Source organism: Numida meleagris, chromosome 4 (genome assembly GCF_002078875.1).
Source record: "Numida meleagris isolate 19003 breed g44 Domestic line chromosome 4, NumMel1.0, whole genome shotgun sequence".
NCBI classification, from domain to species: Eukaryota; Metazoa; Chordata; class Aves; order Galliformes; family Numididae; genus Numida; species Numida meleagris.
Window position 1 is genome coordinate 56,608,906 of NC_034412.1, and position 22,056 is coordinate 56,630,961.

The 22,056-nt window shown below is 39.9% G+C and overlaps 1 long non-coding RNA gene across 2 annotated transcripts; it reads left to right on the plus strand.

Moving 5' to 3' along the window:
* On the plus strand, positions 2,462 to 16,763 carry LOC110398294. 2 transcript variants are annotated; one of them, XR_002438302.1, is made up of 3 exons: positions 2,462 to 2,526; positions 12,797 to 12,961; positions 14,009 to 16,763. It is a non-coding gene; the product is annotated as an uncharacterized LOC110398294 (long non-coding RNA). The 2 variants fall into 2 exon arrangements; XR_002438303.1 differs by lacking the exon at positions 2,462 to 2,526 and adding an exon at positions 2,544 to 2,629.

Sequence of the window (22,056 nt, forward strand, 5' to 3'; positions counted from 1 at the left end):
ATGAAATCTCACTTGGGCATGGTGGAACACAGGAGAAAAGGCTCCTACTTCTCAGTCCATGTTTACGAAGTAATGCAGCTCTCTGCAGTCTGCAACTGACTTTTTTTTCTTAAGATGAATTCAAAACCTCATATGATCTTCTAAAACCAAAAAGTCTCACTCCTTCCCAGTAAACTACAAGGCAGACTTCTGTCATTGTTTTCTCTTCCACCTCTCTGCTCCAAGGAAATCTAATGGTGACAAGGAGAAAATAAAATCCTGCATACACTAGGTGCTCAAAGCATCTATGTTTATAATAGATGTGAATCAAGGAGCATGGGGCAACTTAAATATACTAGCTCGCTATATACTTTTTAAAATACAATTAGTTTTACTTGCATAGATCTGTTATTTCATTGGCCTGACATCAAAGAAAAGCTAGACTTCATGGCATTGCCACTGATTTGCTCTCATCTTCTCCACTGAGTAGAAAGGTTTAACTCCAAATATATACCTGCCTCTTCATAGAAGTCTCCACTTGTACTGGAGACTATTCTTTTCTGATGACATACGGGTTCCACAAGATCAATCTTAACTTTCCAGCTAGCCAGTCAATCCTGTCATTTCAGTCAAATTTCATTCACAAAAAAAAAATCATCTTTTATTTTATATAGAAATCTACTGTTCTGATCACCTTAACACATTTCCAAACTTCACATTGAGAAAGAAGTCAGTTTGCTCAACCAGTGAGCAGGAACGGACACTAAGGAGAGATCTGAAAGCCATTTAGAACACTGTTTCTGGATCGACTCAAACATTCCATTTCTAGAGATCCAGCCCCAGGAGAAGGTGTGAGCCTCTTACTCAACATACCTCCTTTCAGAAGAGAGCTTTATCAGTCCTTCCCCAGCATCACGCAAGTACCAGGGTAAGGGCAATATGCAACAGAACAGATGCTGCAGCAGGAGTGTGTTTACATGAAGCTGCTGACAGCAGATGCCAGCTTGTAAAATTAGCCAATAAAAATACCAGCATCACTGTTTACAATTACTCTGAGCAAGACAGGCTGCCAGCAAACTGGAAATCACATTGCACTGACATGCCAGGTTAGAGGTGCAGCATTTGGCAAAGGATCATAACTTTTAGGCTGTAAGCGGGAAACTCATTCAAGTAGAAGAGTCAACCAAGAACTGCCCAACAGCCTCAGTCCTTCTTGTTTTTAACCTTCCAGAAGGATTGCTTCATGCTAAAACACGGAGTAACTGAAAAAAATAAAGAACCAAAAGTACTCTGAATAGTAGTATTCTATTTGTTATTAGCTATCTAAATCCTTTTTTATTCTACTGTCCTGATCAAGCAAGAAATTGAACAACTTGTTTTTATAGAGCAGGAAGCTGTTACTCAAAGTATCTCCATTACTTTTTCCGATCAGAAACATAACTAAATTTGATTTTAATGCTGTTTACAGCTTGCCTATATAGATATAAGGATTTTCAGAAAGATTCTTCCAGAAGGTTAAGATGGCACTGAAATTCTGCCTCATTAATTATAATTAGAAAATCTGAACCATTCAGAATATTATTCATAACAATACATAAACTAAAGAAGCGTTAATACCAACATCTAGACTAAAGGAATTGAAAGCCTTTAAGAAAAAAGATGAAAATTTTATTTTTAAACATAACTCCAATTATACTCAGAGCAACAACCTTACATTACACCAACTAAGCAAAGTTTAGAAGTCTATTTGCCTGTCCTTTTCTTGATTTCCCTTTGCTAGGAAATATCAGCCCTCATTAAAAATCTTAATTAACAACTTCCATAGCATTCTGCATTAAAAAGCAAGAAGTAGAAAATAAAACTTTAAAGAAACTGATAAATCTCAAAGATCAGGTCTAAGCACAAAAACATCAGTTACGTTTACCAAGTTAAGGAAATACATTTATTTGTACTTTGACTTTCTGAAACATTCACTTCATTGATGTTAATAACTTATCAATAGCACCTGTAACCTTTTTACAGGTTATAACAAAAAGTTAATACATCTTAAATATTAAAAATGTTATAAACATAATTAAAATTAACTAGATACTTTATAATAAAGGACTACTTTTAATTAATCACAAGTATTTTTCCACAATATACTTAAAAAACACAGTATTTTTTCATAAGTACCACAGCTTTACTCTTCCACATTTTAAATAAACCTTTATTTAATAAATAAAAAATTACAGAATAAGAAGACCAAATGTGTACAAATTTAATAAAATTTAGAACCTCTAAAAGAAACTAAATCCTTTTGCAGTATATTGAATTAGCTAATAAACAAAACATAATCAAACCTACAAAGGAAAAAAAATAATAATAATAAAGAAAAAAAAATAAAACGCAGCTCACACCCTTCCACTCAGATAACACAAGCCTCAGTACTGCACCCAAGCAATAAATAGTTTGAGACTTCCCCATCTGTATCCAATCAGCAGCTAGTCATTAGTATTATAAAGGTGGCATGTGGAAGAGCTCCTGCCATTTTTGTCTGTGAGCAAGGTAAGAGGGAGTTGTGCTGCTTAAGAGCCATTATGAGCTGTAATTTCTTCAAGAGAACTGGAGTGCTTTCTTCATTGACGCAAATGGTTTTTTTGTATGAAAGGTTGCTGCTGTTTTCTTTAGTTTGTAGGGAGAGACTAAGGTGAAGTGAGCTATGGGCCTTGAAAACCTCTGAGTTATGGCTATTTTGTTATTGGAATATAGATTTTAAAGTGTTTAGAAACTTTTACAAAGTATCTTTGCTTGATAAACTCTTCAGTTTCTTTTCTTGGAAGCAACATATTTGTTTTTCTTCTAGAGCAGTTGTTGCTTAGGAGTAGGCTGGAGTTATTCAGGTGTGCAGGTGAGCTCTGGTTTTCAGTTATTAGAGAATGTTGAGTATTAGATATGAAAAATGAGGTTCCTAGGCTTTAGGAGGTAGAGGAAGCTTTCCTTCAGTATAGTAACTAATAGTCTCCTTTGTTTTCTCTGAGAAATAATTTGATAACTTTTTCTTTGAATTCCGCCTTCCATGTTTCATATGAACTGTAATTTTCTTACTGTAAGACTGAATAGGGAGGAGACTGCTGCTGGTCTCAGCTTCTGGTACATAAAAAGTGAGCTGTTGAGAGATCGGTTTCAGCTGCTTCTTGGTTTTCAAACTGTTTCAGAGAAGTGCCAAGATAAATTAAAACTTTAAGCTTTTCCTAGGGATCTTAAAGCCTGATTGTTTCAGCTGGGTTAGTTAAGCTTTGCCTGTTAGGTACAGGTGAAAATTATCTATGTGATTAAGTGCACTATGCACAGCTGTGTATGTGTTGATCTGGTTTTGCTTCTCTGTTTAAGTATATACTGACTGTAATGCTGTGGCCACTTCTGCTGATGTGCCTGAAGCTGTTTCAGGTGTGTGAAACCAGGCATATGTAAGGAACTATAGAAAAGGGACTTGGTTCAACAATAGGAAATCGGTGGTTTCTGTAATGCTGTGATGACTGTGTGTGGTGTGTATTCTTCTCTGCCTCTCCCACCCAACACCCCTTGAGATGTAAGGACTTCAGTTGTGCTCTAGCTGTGAACTGGTGCTTGAGTACAGTACCAAATGAGTCCTTGTGAGATGTAGGTGCTTGTACTAAGTAGGCTGAATGGGCTATTTGAACCCTTGATGATCTATATGTTAACTGTTCCTCTCCTAGTTAGGATTCTTGTGTATTAAACAAGGACTGACAACCAGACTTCATATAGGGTCTTTGCAAGTAAGAATGCGAGTAACTTCTCTTACAGTTGCACAGAACTGACCAGCTTTACTCTTGCTGTTAGTATGCTTTGCGAAGTCTGTTTAATAGTGTTTAACTCTTTCTCTCCACTTTGCTCTGTTAATCTGCATATCTTAGGTTCATAGTCTAGAATGTGTACAGTGATATTTGCCTTGTGAAGGCTCTAGAAATTCGTTCCCTACTCTTTCTATGCAGCATAAAGGACTTTCTTACTGGGTTCCCTAAGGGTTTTTACTATGCTAACAATAACTGTAAGGTGCCCTTGCTTCATGAGTTGTATACTCCTAGAGGAAGGGCAAGGGGGTGTATATGTGGGAAGAATGGGGCAGCCCAGCCTGGGGAGCCTAGGCAGCCATCCCTGCCCTCCAATTTTTGAGTGTTTGTGATACCCAGCAGGAAAAAGTCTTCTCTGGCAAAATTCAGGGCTTACAAATTTGCTTACCTCTCTATTGCTATGGTAGGATATATGGTAGAACTACAGTAGTGATGGACTTGCCTCCCCAACTGTATGTCAGTGTTCAAGGGAGATGATGGGTGCAGGAAATACCCTTAAGGCCTTTTTGAAAAGCTAATTTCTCCTTAACTGTTGAGTTTAGAGTATAAGTTATCCCAATGGAAAGTTGGGGAACACTTGTGAAAAGCCGTAGTATGGATGTATACCTGAAGGCAATATGAAATATCTACATTGGTGATTTTTGTATCCTTTAACCTATGTAATGTGCAGCATGTAAGGAAATCTTCACCAGAACTGTTTGTTCACCTTGGCAGGCTTAACTTGATGCAATTCCTGACTTCATCTTTGACAATTCCATTCTTCTTGCTGGTGATATTTCCATGTTTTTTATTTCAAAAGGACTATTTCCCATGCTAATTTATAGAAGTTACTGTATTTTTGAAAAAGTAATTGGTTAGTTTTCCTTTAACATACAGCTGCCATGGCCAGTTGATTTTGATGGCTTCTCTATTTTGGATGTTTTTCTTCCACATACTTGTATCTGATAGTAAATGTGGTCTATCAATGGGCATGCTATTAAAAATAAACTTCGGGTAGCTCGTTAAGATTGAACTTGTATTTTTTTAAATAAGAAATACGGATCATGGAGTTAGCTCATGATATGCTGGGCATTGCAAAGACTGTGGGAAATGACTCATGGTTTATGAGTATAAAGTCTGAGGCTTGTAGCAGATGACCAGCAACTCCTTCCTTCTGTTTAGAACTAAGCATGTTAGAGTCATTAGGAGTATGATTCCTATCTCTTCAGATGACTAGTTAAAAAAAAAAAATCAGTTGATACTTGTCAAGTAAACTATGCAATATGTAGATGGGGATACATTTTTTTAGCTGAAGTCTTGCTTCTCATTTTAATGAGAGCCTGACTCTACCTGCTAATATTACATTTAACTGTCCATCATGGTACCAGAGTAGCATGAGGGGAACTCGGAAGAGAGCAGGTAGTTGTGTTGGGGTGTGTATATATATAGGACAGAAGTGTTTCCTGCTTTCTGGAAGTGGTATTATTGTGTGGCTGGTACTAGGTTCTTTGCTTTGCAAATGAGAAAAATAAGTTGCCTTCATGGTGTTTGTGCTGTAACAGGTCCTTCATAAAATAATTAGTTGCAAGTATTTCCTCCTGTTAAGCTTCTGATTTCCTCTTGTTTTCATAGCACTTTGCAATCTGGCCTCAGGGCAAAATATTCATTAAGTTGCATTTCAGATAGTATGAATGCTCATGGGTTTTCCTCAGACTATTCTCCATCTTGAGGAGAACTGCAGAGCTAGTGGTAACTGCACACCATGCTTCTCAGTGAAGAAGCTGTTGGCCTTGGTTTAAGAGATTCACCTGAGGGAGATGTTGCTTTGGCAATTCATTGGACTGACACACTTAATCTAATTGTTCAGTGGTTGATCAAAACATCTGTGCAATTATCCAAAATGGAGATGGACTGAAACTAGTTAGAGTGAAACATTTGACTTAACCAGAAGTTAAGATGGTGTCTCCAGACAAATTTAAAATTGCTTGTTTTCTGTCAGTAGGGAATTCTGGATATTTCTTGAATTGATATGTTTTGAGCCTCACCTGCAATAACAAATGTGAACCATACATGTACTGTTGTCAGCAGATCAAGATTAATCCAGTGTGCAGGAACTGGGCTCAACTTGTAACAAATGACTTTAGATTACCCAGCAGGCTGCTTCAAAGATGGGAGATATCCAGTGTTCCATAGTGAAATTTTTGCACTTCTAGTCTCTTGCAGAAGAGACTACAACTTGAATATTTCATTCTCGTTTCTCTGAGCTATTTGAACAAGAGGCAACTTCTGTCTAGTGATTATTGCATAAATAAAATAGCTTATACATGCCCTAAAAGCAACACGTAGCTAAGTACTCTGCAAACTTGACAGCATTTGAATGGTGCACCATCAATACCATTCAAGGGTTGCTGGCCTCCCATAGTGTACAGAAAAATAAGCTGCAGCTCAGAGCTGAAGTTTAGATTATCTCATTAATATTGGGCTGTGCTGCAAAATGGCATGAGGAATTTGACTTAGTAAGGCAAAGGCAAATTATTAAATGAACATTATCTAGGGTTGTTGGCCCTAAAAAGTAGAAGTTGACTGAAGGTTGATATAGAAGATGAAATTATTTGATATATTTCTCTTGGTTACATTGTCTCACATTCCTAACCTGTCTATACATCTATTTGTCTCTATCCTGTCTATACATCTATTCCTAACCTGTATATAGGTGTATAGATGTATATACATTTTCCAAATGTTTGCTGTGCGTAGTTAAGGCTGAAAAAGCAGTCAAGTGCAGTGCATTCTTGAATTGTACTTGTTCCTCTGAAATCTTCAACAAGAGTCCAGCTGCCAGTTTCTTTTCTGATCTATCTGGTTTGCTGCTTGGAGTGATGAAGGACTTACTGCTTCTTGCAAGGTTTTTAATGCTTACAGGGGAAATTAATAACTTTTCTTGCTATTATGAAGCATCATGTGCTTAAAAAAGACAAGTTATTTTCTGTGCATTAATGTAATAAATTCTAATGGTTGTGTCAAACTATTGTATTGGCACTTGAATCAGGGGCTTGAAATTTATTTAGTGAATTGGCTTTATGGGTGATAACTGGTGGTACATGCAGAGTTGACCTATATGATGATTGGGAAGGAGCACAAGTTGAAAGTGCTCCTTTTTTGGAGATGCTGAGGTCCTGGTCCTGTTGTGAGAGTACAACAGCACTTGGACTACCTACAGCTCAGAGCATGTCCTTTGACTCCACTGCATTTGATTTTGATGTCCATGCCATGAATTAAGGAAGATGTTGAATTTTTGACAATTTTGGTTGTATGGATGAGGGACTAGAGATAGTGCCCTCTTAATATTCAATCTTGCGCAATCTTTTACAGAGCAGCAGTAGCCTGCAAGCAGATATTGCATAAAATGGAGAATAGCAGGAGACTCCAAAGTAAAATATAAACTGACTTCCTGTCTTGCTGTGCAGTTCATACAGACTTTGGTCATAGAAGATGATTTAAGGTGCGGGGATCTAGCCCTTGGTGGAGCACTGTAGGAGGCAGTTAAACCTTTGTATGTGAAAAGCTACTTTGTGGGTAGTCAAGGATAAATGGCTTGTACAGTGCAGGCAAGCTGCCAGTAGCCTGGGGGCTGCCACAGTCTGGTGTGCAAGTGCAACTGCAGGACATAATTGTTAATAAAAAGAAATGCTTCCTATGCTCTTCCTCTTTTAAAGATAAATGTTAATCCCTTGAAATCTTACTGACCTATCAGGTGTTAGATGCGGTATGTGGGTAGAACAAAATGCATTTGAAGTGACTCCCTTGATAACTATGATCACGCAACCCAGCAGCACTGCTGTACTCTGGTTTTACTCCAAGACAGCTGGCTTCTGAAACTCATGAGAAAGCTTGTGTTGTATTAGTAGCAATCCTGTGCTTTGTCTTAAAGAAATGGAAGATATGGATAACATGATAGAACAGATTGTGACCCTCCCAACTGGAATGGTTCTAGCCAGGGACTTGTGATAGTGTTCTTAGCAATCATGTGTATTAATTATCCATGATCATGCTGTATAGAGGAAAACTGTGCCCAATATGTAATTTCCTTCAAATGTATGACTATATCATCATCAGCTGGTAATGTGGGTTTTTAATTGTAGGTTGAGAGAAATCTTGCCTACTTGTCTCCCTGCTAGTTTCCTTTGTCTGCTAAAAATGGATCTTGACATATCTGTTTCACTGGAAAAAACTACTGAACTGACAGTTGAAGAAATACAGGTGGATGTGAAAGTTGCATGCCTCAGGCAAATGATAGCTTAATTTGCTCTTTCATGAGTGAATAGGTCTGTCTTGCAGGAATGTATATTTATCTACTATCTTTGGTAGTAGATTGAGGCAAGATAATTCATCTTCATTCATTAAATCAATGTGAGAATGTATTCAGAATAGGCTGGCATGTCATCTGTTGTACTCGGGGTGGTTTGACTCATAGTGGAATAACGTTGATCGTAGTACAGCCAGGCTCTGATGTTAATGCATGCAACTTATCTCAGTGAATTTGGCAATTTGTCACTTAAGTGGTAAAATCGGGGACATGATTTAGTGGTGGGTTGTTAGAGTTAGAGTAGTATGGTTAGTTTGCGGTTGGACTTGATGATCTTGAAGGTCCTTTCCAACCTAAGTAATTTCTTGATTCTATGGAGACCTGTGTCAAAGGTACACCATAGAAATTTTGCATCCTTGTGAAGCTTATGCTTGCTTCCACCTCACCTGTGGAGACTGACATCTGCACAATTGTGAGCAAGGTGGTCTACAACCCAGCCCTTGTGGCTGAGGTGCCTTCCAAAGTCTTTCACCTGCCAGGCAGGTATGTGAAAGCCTGGGCTTTACCAGAAGACTGAGTACAAAAATGTTTTGTCCTCTACAGAGGGATTTTAGGGAAGCCTACACCTTTGGACCCAATTGTGCAGCTCCTAAGGAGGGTAAATAATCCTTTAAGTACTTAAATCTGTTTTTCTATGATAAGCTACAGTTCAAGGACTGCTGAAAGTTGGAAACAAGGGTCATAAGGTGATGTCTGGATGATCTTTTCCTTTGCAGTGTGGTGACTTTTCTTCCCAAGGCTTTGGCTTTAAAAAAAAAAGTTGCATCTTCAGGCATGAGATGGGCCTGTTTGAGGCTTAGGGACAGGAAAATGGTATCCTTTCACAGGGCAAGATGCATCTTCTACAGAATTCACAGCAGTGTTGAAACTGCCTGATGTGTGTCTTGCAGAACCAGACACAATGTTCCATCTGTGTTCTGTTTTACTGCAGATGCTAGATAATCATACTGGCAGAAATCACATGGAGGAGTAATTGCTGGACAGTCTGAGGTTTTATCACTTTTTTTCTACAGAATGGTAGGAAATTACCATAACTCATCCTCAGACAATGTGGGTTGATCTCCTTGAGGAAATGTAACTTATCAGTCAATTGTGATGCCCTATTCTTGATTTCATAAAATATACTGAGTTGGAAAGGACCCACAAGGATCACTGAGATCACCTGAAGTTCAAACTCTGTCTGAGAGTGTTGTCCAAATGCTGCTTGAACTCTCACAGCTTGGGGTTGTGACCACTAATGTGGGGAGCCTATTCCAGTGTCCAGCCACCTTCTGGTGAAGAGCCTTTTCCTGATATCCAACCTAATCTTCTTGTCACTGCTCCATGCTGTTCCCTTTGGTCCTATTGCTGTCATAAGAGAGAAGAGATCAGTGGTCTGTGAGCAGCATCAGAATCTGAAAGTAGCAGGGAAGGAAGCCAAATACCTGGGGAAATGTGCTTTGCTTTTCCAGGAAGGCTGCAGTTAAGGCTGCCTGGCAACTCTCATTTGGCCAGTTCTGTATATGAAGTATCAACAGGTATCTAAATACTAGCTGTTTTTTGCCACAAGCCCCTACTTTTGTTATGATACAGAATGAACTTTCTCCGTGGCTCTGTCAAGGGAAGACAGCTGCAAGGACCTTTGCTTCAGTGGCCTGAATACAGATTGCTCACTTAATGTATGTCTGCTGGAGACCTGCGGGTCTGACTCTCAGAAGTGATGAATTTTGAGAGCTGAGGCTGAAGTCAATGGGAGCTCTCTTAATTAGACTGTATCATAATATGTGTACATAGTGCTTGCTTTTGTGATTCTATACATCTTGCTAGTTTTCTGAAAGCACACCAGATGGCCTCAATTGCATTATTTTGATATGTGGCTTTTGGTCAAGCTGAACTTCCTTGTGGCTGTACCAGCTGCTCATCCAGCTTCTGCTTGGAAGTATGTTGTCCATGTTACGGCTTCGCCTTGGGGAGGGATGGAGCTTCAGCTTGGCTGAAGACTTGTGAGGAGCTTACTGATAGCAGGGAAAGGATGACCTGATGTCTTATTTCAGACCCAGACCCTGTAAGGATATATTTTTTTTCTGTGGTCTACTGTTTGACTCCTGGTGTGGTGACACCAGTTGACATGGCCAAGCTCTTCTGTGTCCTTGCCAGCAGCCCTTTTGCTTGCTGGTTGGTCCTGTCCTTGCTGACAGGCAGCTACTCTAATATCACTTGCTGCTGCACAGAGGTTCCTTAGTTCAGGTCCAGCCTATTTGCCAATTTTGCACTGTCTGATTTAAAACTATTTTCAGCATGTAATTACTACAATGAAAATACCAAAGAAATTGATTCCTTATATTCCTCACATTATATCATTCTGGATTCCTGTCTAAGTGCCAAGGGGTTAAATATGATTCATGTAATCTACTTTCTCACTAATCATTTATTCAATTACCTATTAGAACTTGAGCAAGAAGGACCAAAAAAGGAAAGAGGAGGCCAACCCACAGTGTATGCTCAATAAAATGCTACAATCAACAACCAATCATTAATTATCTAATCAGCATTCTCTAAGTATTTTAGCCATAAGCTCATTACTGTAATTAATTGCAAGAATCATTCTGTAAATAGAGCACAATAAAAGTATATGCAACTTAACAGCACCAAAATTAAATCTAAATCCCAGAATGAATAACAGAGAAATCTGGAAGATATTACTAAGAGAGGGTGTCATTAAATAAGGTCATATTTCAATGTCAAAATCTGGTGGGCTACTTGTGCTATAGGAGTAAATCAATAGTGTTGCATTGGAAAGACTGGGCCAAATCCACTTTGGTGCAATTAATCACAACTCCATTAAAGCTCTGAGGGGTGGAGGAGACTTCTTAGCTAGTAAAGAATGAATCTTGTAGTTGGTGGGGCTGGCATATGCTGGCAAAGCTTCTCCAGTAAGTTAACTTTTTGCATCTAATAGTTAAGGCTATCTTAAGTGCCTAATGGGTACAGGAGAGCTAGTCCATTTGCTCTTAGCGGTGAAGATGTGCTTGAAGGCTTTCACATATTGTTGAACACTGTCTTGTTGGGCCAAGCTTTCTTTAGTCCTTCTCTTCTGGTAGTGATAGCTCTACTTTGTTTTTTGGGGGCTGCTTCTATAATAAATAATCAAATGATGCAGACAGATCCCCACAAATACCTGCTGGGCTTACAGCAAAGGTATTTTATGACATTATCAGGATTCTGCATCTAATATTCTAGCAGCACTATGGTACTGTCTTTGCCCTTACCAGCCTTTTGACTGCAGCAAGTATTTCGTCATCTTTTTTCCTCTTTTCATTTATTTTTTCATTAATTTTTTAAGGATAAATGCCAGGATTCATTTTAAAGCTATGACACTATATATAAAAGAACCCCAACAACCATAGACTTTGTTGTGCCATTGATTCTTTTAGAGAAGAGTTCCCTGCTGACTGCAGTGGGGAGTTGCTCAAAGATATTGATAGCGTGTCCCTCTATGGAGAACTTTGACTAAAAGGTATTGTGTTTTTAATCTAAAAGGTCTGTGTGGAGTGCATTAACTTGAGGAAAAGAATGGGATTGTATAAGAACACACACACACACACACACGAGCAGACTCTAAACAACCCCTGCTAGAGAAAAATGAATGTTCAGATGGATGCTGTAACTTTAATGCATCCACGTCTCCCTTCTGGGACTGGCAAAGTACTGGCCAAACAGAGCTCCTTATGGGTGATGCCATAAGGAAGTATGTCTGCTGGTAGCCAGTATAGGCGAGCTCTTGTGCTTGGTGCTGAAAGCAGTATTTAGTCCACCTGGATTCACTGACCAAGATCTAGGTATAGAGAGAGACTTCCAAGCCTGGTTTTGCATTGTACCACACAAAGTACAATGCCAGTATGGGTCAGGATGTGCATGGAAGGCTTGCTATGACATTTAATGTATTTATTGAGTTCCTGAATCCAGAGCATCCTTTAAATCCTCTGTCAAAGGAAACTGTACGGAGGAAATGCAGAATGCCTTGTTAATTCAGTTTTTAATGATGAATACCCTGTGGCTTTCTCTTTGATAATCACAGTTTGCCTCCATGAGTAGGTCATACCTTTTTTAGCTCACTATGCCCCTTAATAAGACTGCAAATGCCTCCAGGTAAAACTGAATGTTATCCAACTCCGTAGATGAGAGGAAGAACTTAGAATACAAAAATGGAGCTTTGGTCAGTGCCTGTTTTGCAGGTGTACAAAATGTGGAAATGCAGCTGAGCCTGAGAACAGCATTTTATTATGACCAAGAGAAGATGTTTTAAGTCGCTGGCTAATTTTCTTTAAAAAGACCTAAATGTTCTTAAAGTATTTTTGTCTTGGAAGGGTGATTCTGATATTTTATAGAGTCAGCTTTATGTTTAAATTAATTTGTCTTCAACAATGCCCTGCTACATTTAGCAAGTATATTTTAATGCCAGGGTTAAATTAAACTCCTTTTCTTTCTTGTAAAAAAAAAAAAGTACTCCAGCTGTATGAATTAGTAATTTCTGAAGTAATAAATATTATCAGCTTATTCTAAGACACTGGCATAATATTTTTCTGGTTTTGGACCATTAGGTGATTTTTACATATGCTGTATTTGTTATGCTTCATAGATGGCATGGAGATGCCTATATTCCTCCCAGTACAGCTGTTGGACCATCACTTGATTTATACTGCACATCATCATGCCCAGATGGGATGTGTCCATCTCTCAGGCTGCATGAGGACACCAAGACCCTTCAGGACCTATGCACTGCTCCACCTCTGCAGAGTCCTTGGTAAGGCTGAGAGGGAAAAGACAATTTGGTTTCTTCTGCTGGGGAAGCCTTGGTATGTGCAGAAGCTTTTCAGTCACTTTGGAGTTATGTTAGAGTGGGCACCTGAGCTCTGCTCTACCTACCAGGGCACTCAGTTTTGAAGGAGAGAGAATGTTCTTCCTGTAGGCCATTTTTTTGGCTTGGAGTATGTGGTCTGGGAAGCATCTGTTGTTACACTGAACTGCTTACTTCTCTGCAGTGTCTGGCATTAGGTGATTTTTAAAGTTTGGGTGCTTAGGAAGGTTTTGGAAAATGTTAGCTGTCATAAAATGTAGTGTTTTGTATTGGAAATGGATATTACCTTCCAGGTATCAGTAATAGCTATTTTTCCCTCAATGAATTACATAGCACTTTCCATTGGCTTTAATCCTGACCCTCAAAGAATAGATTTTACCATCTGCATAATAACTGAATTTGGAAATAAGCTTCAGAGGGAATAGTAGATGCATCATCTGTCCACATGGGATTATTAAACTGAAACAGCTACGTGGTATTTTGTCAGTTGGCTCCCATCTTCAATTTGAAATCTGGACAGCTCAGTTTCTCCATTTACAGCTTTGAATATACTCAGGGAACTAATAAACTGAAATGACAGATGCAGAGGGATTACAGGATATCAAGCAATATTTTCCAAATGGGGTAACAACTGCTATGAAAAAACATTCTGTTGCAATAATGAAAGTTATCTTTTTACATCTTGTGCTTGCTGGACTTGAATCACCAAAGAGATGAGAATTTCTCCTGCAGATAAAACACACAGCAAACCTGCTGTGGGATGGTTGCCAGTAGTTTGCACTCTGGATAACAAATGTAAATAAGCCCTTCACCATTGCATTGGGAAATAATGGCTATAACACCTTGCTGCTTAGTCAGACTTCAATCTTTTGCCTCTCTGGAACTTTACCCTTTTACTGTAGCTGTGTGAAACTAATGAGGTTTTGGTCAGTCTTTGAGGCACTCTGGGGCTGTGATGGAGTTGCTGAATTGTCTGTCTGTACTCTTTCACAGGTCCCTCTGAAGCATGGGCTGCAATTGAAGAACAGTCAGGTGTGCAGAGCAGTCCCTTCAGAAGCCCCCATGGGATTTAGGACTTGGGAACCCCTGCTGCAAACAAATGAAGGCTGAGGCTTGGGCCATCTGAGTAGAGTTCTTAGAAGTCAGATGTGCTGCAAAAGTCATTTAGCAATAACCCTGTGGCAAGTACAAAGGAAGAGCATCTTAGCACTGAATTATTTTGGGGAGAAAGTACTTAAAATTTGCACTAGAAACTTTTCCTTCTAGGATGTTTTAATCTTAGAGCAATGCTAATCTTAAGATCTCAAGACAAGAATACTGATCTACTTTCATTTTCTATTTGAAAAACATTGTTACTTGAAGAAAAACTTTCAGGCATAATTTTAAGTACTTAACAATATTGTGTTAATGGTCATTATGAAGAAAGATGCTCCAAATACATTGTGTATTTTCGTCAGTGTCTGATTCTCTGCTAGTGATAAAGCTTTCTTAATACAGCTTAGTAATATTGTGTAAAGGGATTCAGGGGCACTTGACAGAATACACAAAGTGTATGGTTATATGTGATGCGTAGTATTGCACAGAATTTTCCAAGCCTCATAAATGCTGTGACTCCTTTCTTCAAGATTTACTTGTCTAGCAATTTTGAAGCTGCCTTTATCCCTGTGTAATGGCTGCAGAAGTCTCTGCCAAAGAGGAAGGTGAATAGGCTCTAGGATCAGCTTGGACAATTTACATGACTTTCTAGTATGTATGGTGTGTTCTCCCAGGGTTTTCAGGGTGATTGTGCCCATTTATTTTTCTCCAGTGAAAATATTCATCTTTTGGATGGAGAGAAACTCAGTGTTCATGCAGCAGAAATAAATAGGCAGGCAAAGCTGTGTCTTGATGAAGCATATTGTTTTTTGCAGTATAGTTAATTTACAAATACTTGGTCATTATTGAAGAGACTGTGGGTATCCTTGCTCACTTCTGATTCAGACCGTTTCACCTTCTATGAGTAGTTCTGCTTATGCAAGTAACATGGAGAGATACCAAGGGTGTTTCTCAGATATCTGGGTTTAACTTGCTGCAATCGTGTGTGCCAGTTGTTGTCTTGCCTATAAATGAACTGACCAAGTGAGTATCAGAGGTGGAGGTGGGGCAGCTGGGACCCTCTATCATGCTGCTCAGGTAGTGTGTATTGTGTGCTTGAAGTCCCATATTGTATAGAAATGTGCAAAAGCCCTGTTACCCTTGCCTTATATTAGGCTTTTTAACAAATGAGTGAACTGTAGTCTTGCTATTCTGCTGTAACTCTATCATTCACTCACTTAAGAGTCAAATTTAGAGACTTGTTTAGCTCCCAAAATGAAAAGAAATGGTTTGCCCCACAGTAGCGGATAGGTAATATGCTCTCCAACTTGTCTCTATTCTTCCTGAGTACATTTTTTTTCCTGGAGAAAATCCCCTCTGTCTGCCCTCTTAAGAGATGCATAAGCTCTGTCCCATCCTCTTCAGCTTTCTACACATATGGACATGTAGTATTGCTGTAAGATCACAAAACGTGCTTACTGAGCTTTGGTCCACACTGTGGCAAAGGTGAGATGGCTGCCTACTCAGCCAATGAATAATGGCATGATCAGAATCTCTGGCAAATGCTCAACAGTTGTTGGTGGTGGGAGAAGCGCCTTTTCCTCAGTTTCCAAACAGCTGGAAGTATTTGGAGGCTATTGTGTTGTGCCATGGACATTGTTCTGAAACTCTTAAAGCTGAGATGTGTTATGGTTCATGTGTCATAATCTTCCCAGGGACTGGTGACGAGGACTACAAGGGAGTCTGTACAGGGATGTGTGCTGTTGAACTCCTCTATCTATCCCTTGGAAAAGGCAATGGAGCATGCTGGCAGCAGATTTGACCCCAAGTTGGTGGGATGAGTAATATGCCCAAGTGCAAGGCTGCCATGCAGTGGGACAAAGGCAGGTTGGAGTGCCTGCCTGGGATCTTCTGTAATTCAGCAAGCGTGAATGCCAAGTCCTGTCCAGCAGAGGATGAGTCAGTTGAATGTGAACATGGCTAGGTTTTTGTACAGCAAGGTGTCAAGTTGTTCATAGTAGTTAATATCTCAAATTCATAGGGCAATAATAAGAGCTGTGCATGACCTCTGAGGGGGCATTTCTGCCAGAAAGGGCCTCAAGGTGCTAGGTGTGAGCCAGTCTTGTGCTCTGGCAAGGGGAGGAGGCTCCTGGCATCCTGGGTTGTGTAAGAGCACAGGCAGCAGGTGGGAGGAGGTGACAGCCTCCTCTCCTCCCTGTCTGATGGGCCATGGAACCTCCTGGGAGGAGGTTATTAGGGGCTTCCCTCTTTTGCTAAAACTGCTTCATATTTTGCTGTGATAAGTATGTGCTCAGAGGCACTCAACCCTGGAGGAAATAATTTACTCCCAGGTCAGTCTGCTGACTTGTTTCTGTTGCAGTCCTTAAATTAATCCTTTCAGAGGTGTGTATAACAAGCCAGAGAACTGGTATTTTATTGCACTTGTGGCCAGTATTTGAATTTCTACTTTCTAATTTGAGTATCTCTTCTCAAACACCACCAGTGTAAAGTTAAAGCTGTCTCTGCCTTTCGGCTTCAATCTGTACTTGCAATAAAGCTTTTAAGAGCACAGTGTCATTGAATCTGGTGGCCACTCAGACATCTCTATCCATGAAGCATGGTACAGAATCTGTTATACAATGCATGTAGCAAATATAGACCAATTTCAGCTCTGCTACAGCAATATTTTTCCTAAACAAGATCCATAGCCTGTTAATGTTAAATGTTAAATGCAAATATGAAAAAAAAAGCATTCTGCTGTTTCTAGTGAAGATTATTAATTTCTTGGCTTTAAATATCAGGTAAGACTAATTTCTCACATGTGAATTTGAGGTTTTTGTATTGCAGAGAAGCTTGCAATCCTTAACACCCTCTCCATTCCCTGCAAACATTTAGAACAGCTATTTTCTCTTTCAGATGACAATTTTCATTTCAAGCAGGTACAAGAGGTCATTTAGCTAATTTATGTGGAGATGAGGGAGGGCTGGTTGCACAGGCTTGAGAAATCAGTGAGATACGTAGCAAATAAGACTGCAAAAATAGTTGATGAAGTGCCATTGCTGTCAGCATTTGCAACTGTAGATTAAGGTGTTCACATCCTAATTTAGCCTTGTGCTCGAGGCACACCATTAACCTCCTGACAGCTAGCAAAGTGCATGCACTGTGGATCACCTGATCATTTTTTCCCCCAAATGTTGACTGTTTAAGTGCTGCAGAAGTGTTAAGGCTCTCTGGCCACAAGCTCCAGTTCTAATTTTAAACTAAACTGATTACATGGAGACACAGAGCTGATGCTATTGAAAGGGACAGCGTGTTGTCTGTGAAATACAGACAACATTCTCAACTATTGTCACACACATCAGCAGCCTGGCTGCTTCTCTCCAAGCTGCATTTCAACAAATTCCAGAATAATAAAAATTCAGACCGTATTATCTTCTATGAGTAATTCTCCTGCTTATGCTGTGTTATTCCAGGAACTATGCTCTGCCAGTGCCAACACTTGGCACAGATCTTGCTCCAACACTTGCCCCACTTTCAAACACATTTTAACTATCACACATGGGAGATTATGGTGTGTGGGATATTTGTTTTTCTATGACAGTTCTGTACTGACTTTGATATTTGATAGAGCTCTTGTTATAAACCTCACTTGCATTATCTTGATATGGGGTGAATAATAATGGAATGCTTTTCTAATGCTGTGCATCAGTATGGTTTACACAGGCTCCCTGATATGTTTTATTTAAATAGTTCATATCCAGCCAGTAAAATGTTTTCATAAAAGCTAGCCTAAATCCTAGGATTTGACAGACAGTCTGAAAATGGGATCCTATCCACAACTCCGTAAGCTGTGATGAAGAAATAGTGGTTCTGTGCTCTTCTGCACCCAGGCAACTATGGTTGCACCTTTCTTCCTCCTTAGCTTGTTGCAAGTTGATCCCAGGGTAGATTATATTTAAAATGACCAGATAAAATGCTTCCAGTGGGATTTGCCATCTAAGCAGGGTAGCTGAAACTGTTCCTGGATTTTCTTGTTCTCCCCTCTGAGATGCAGGGATTTGCAGAAAACTTTGCTTGATCCTGTCATCGTTTTTCTGGGTGGGAAGAAAATATCACCTTGTTCTCGTAGCTCTCTGAGCTTGCTGGAGGTTGCAGCACTCTCCTGCTGCGGATGAGGCTTTTTTGCAGTGATGCAAGCCAGAATAGATCTGATAACTGTAACGTTTTTCCTGCTCCTGTGGCAGCCTTTTATCCTGAGCTATGACACAATGAATGTTAGCAAGCGTATAGAAGTTCTCACCTCCATGAGGTTTCTGTTTTAATATGAAAACTAGCTATTTTCATGAGAAATGACTAGGTGAGCTCCAGGCTGTGTTGTGTTTTTTTAAACTAGAAATGGATTCAATCTGGATGCAGCTGCTGATGCTTGCTTTGTACTTTGAGACCTGTGAGGCAGTTGTATCCCTCTGCCCTCCAGGACTGAGTCACCTTATATCTGGGTGAGTCATTCCCTTCTTCCCCACGTTGGAGAGATGGTTTCCCCTTTACTGTCCAGCGCTGTCTTGGGGCATGTGAGTTGCTCTGTAGTGGTTTGTTGGGTCAGATGAATCCAGGGAGGCTCATTGCAATTGTAAGCCTGGCTTTCACTGCCCCCAGCAGGTGCTCCTGTGGCTGAATTGCAGAGGCACTGGAGCACCATTAGGGGAGACCTGTCCCATGCTTATAGGGTGATCCTCCCAGCCCTCCAGGGGTGAGGTATTCTGTGGCTGCTGCTGATTGTGGCAGTGGTAATAAACTTGGAAAGGAGATAAAGAGAAATGCGTGGTCATGATAATCCTACTATATCTGAGCATTACTGGCTCATTTAGTGCATCATGAATCAGTCTTGGTTTTCAGTGTTGCAGGTTCCAGTTTTGCGCTTGTCTGCTGTTCCTTCCCGCTACCCTGGAGAGGCAGGGGAGAGCCCACTGCTTGACTAACTAGCTGTGCATGTGAATCCTGAGAGCCAGGAGTTCCTCAAGTGAGAGGGACCAAACTGCCTCTGGAGCACAGTTTAGGAGTGACAATCAGCTGATAGGAGCAGAGGTGATTTGGAGGTAGACTTGCAGCAATAACTGGGTGAGGGACAGCTGGCAGAGAAGCTTGTATTCTTAGTGCTGCTGTAATAAAGGCTCGGGAAATTGATATTTTTATTAAAGACATGAATGTATGTCAACGGTTTATGGGTGTTTGGCCCGGTTCCGTGACAAAGGGGGTGGGGGATCCACGGGTCCACAGCCCGTGAAAAGGGAAAAAGGGTAAGGAGATGGCCTTGAGAGCAAAGAACAGCGGCAACAATCTGAGGAGAAACAAACTAATTTACTAAATAAAATATCGGAATGCAAAACAACACACTATAATACAATACAATTACAATTTAAGCTGATAAATCCAATACAGAGAGAGAATGTCCCCAAAATCAAGGTAGGCCTTACTCTACTACCGATGATAAGACGGCTGGAGAGCGAGGTGCTGCCAAGACGAGAGATGGCGGGAAAAGGGACGAGGTCTCGTGATCTGCAAGTTTTTATACTGCGAGCTTTTATCTTTTCCCTCCGGCTGGAAAATGGTAACAGAGGAGAAAAGTACCTTGGGGAATGTAGTAGTCCTTCTCTTCTGAGAACCAGGTACATTCACTACATGATGTTATGATGTGGAGTACCAATAACCGAAAATCATAAAACCGTGACAATGTAAAAACTCAAGCATGACTCTATGTGACAGTGAGTCACTGACTCCTAGATGCTCTGATGGGAGGGCGGTTAGCTTATACTGCAACACTGCTAAATGACAGCCTTAGTGTACATGCAAATTTTGTCTAAAAATTTTTAATGTATGGAGTGGGTTGTACTTGTGAATACTTCAGTTTATTTCAGGTTATTGCCTTACAGGTCAAATATGTACTTTGTACTGTACACATGGAGGAATTAAGTGCTCATTTATTGAGGAATGTCATGTTTACGAGAAGTAGAAATTGTTTTCCAGTGGTGTGATGTGGAATACATGCTTTTCTTATCACAGTACCCTGGGCCTTTATGGGGAAATAGTCTTAAGAGCAGATAACTTCTGGACTAGCACTCTGTAGGTGGTTTTCAGTGAGCACCTTTAGGGACCCTCATGTTGAGCTCTGTTGTGAGTGATGCAGTGAGCTGCTGGTGTTGTTCAAGAGTAACACAAACTACAGCAGGGAGGTATTTAACAAAAGGAAGGCAGCATATCCAAATGCTACATGGAGCAGAAATTCATTCCAGCCCTCAACAAGCAGGAACATGTGAGTTACAAAGGGGATGGCTTCCTCTTGCTGCTGGATGCCTGTACTAACTGTATGCAGTGCTGGTAAACTTTGTGTATTATCTATGAAGAATTGTACCATTCTCAACCACTTCCATTTTCTGGCGAGGTGACGAAACCCTTTCTTAAGTCCCTAGCCAGCTGAAAATCTTGGTAGGAAGTAGTTATTACAGAGCCTGACTTATTCTTTTGAGGTATTTCAGCTTTTAGTATGTGCTTGTATTGATTCTGAAGCTGCATTTTCTTGTGAGGATCGGTTGTCTTTTCTTCTATTGTGTGAGCTTTGTTGTTGGTTTTTTTTTCTATAGGCTTTACCTTTGCAATTTTTATGCATAGAATGCTTTCCAGAACAAATATCTAAGCTATAGAGCCCATTTTACTTTGTACGGTGCTGGGAAAAATAGCTTCCCTTTCCAGTGATATGGCATGTTATGCATTTTACATAATATATTTGATGTAGACACTAGGGCCTGGCTTCACCTACTTCCTCTGCATTATTAATGGCAGAATGTGTAGGTGATGTAGAAGCAAACCCTAATAGGAGAGATGTCTGGCAAGGAAACAAGATGGGGAAGGAACCATGAAAATCCTACAAATACAGTTCTCATGAAAGTATGGTTATAGCTCAGATTTTAGCCTAGAATAGAAGATATTAGTATTTCCCAAAGGAGAAAAATGGACCCTATCTGAAATAACAGATTTCTATTCTTCTAATATGCTATGTTCCTGTTAGAATTTCTTCATAGTTGAAGATATTATTGTACTTCAAGTTGCTCTGTTCATGAATTTGTCTGCTTTTATGGAGCACTGTTAGAAGCATTTACCAAGGAGGTCGTGTTAGGAATTCCTCAGCTGTAGTGTCAGGTAACAGTTACTAAACTGATTTTTGAACCACAGTCCACATTGTTTCTTCTGATTGCCAGGGCAACTGGAAGGTTAAAAAGAGTTCAGTACAACATGCAACCTTGTTGTACAAAAACCTAGCAATGTTCAAGTTTCACGTATTAGTGATTATCTCATAAATTCATAGGGATAATGAGGCTGGCATTTGTACCATTTAACTTACATCAGTGTCTGCTTAAGGCCTCTCCATTCCGCTTTTGGCGCTACTGTGCAGTACTGCAGCTTTCAGCCTTTCAAGATCTTGCATTAGGAAGCAGAACAGAAACATGGTTTCCTTGTAGTAGTTTTCTCCCACTTATATGGCACAAAGCACCACTCTTCATCTGCTCCTGTATGCTGATAAATTTCTATGTAATACTTCTTAATTTCAGCATCTTTGTAGGCCTGCAACTATGAGCATTCCTTAATTTTTTTCCTTAAATGCCTCTATCTGACATTGTTTTGCAATTCATTAAGTAGCACCCATGAGTCTCAGATAAGATGAGGCCCCACTGAGACAAATACTGTGCCAATGCATAGCAAAACTCTCTGCTTTGACAAGTTTACAGTATAAATCCTGTTCTTCTGATCAACAATTCACTCTGGTCTGCTGTGCTAATCTTTGTTCCTTCTGAAGCTGTAAGGTTTCTCATTTATCCTCTATTTGATCCTGTAAATTGCAGAATGAAGTCCCTAGATTGACAAGATGGTTGAGATGGGAGGAAGGATTAAAACAGTGGAGATAAAGGAAAAAA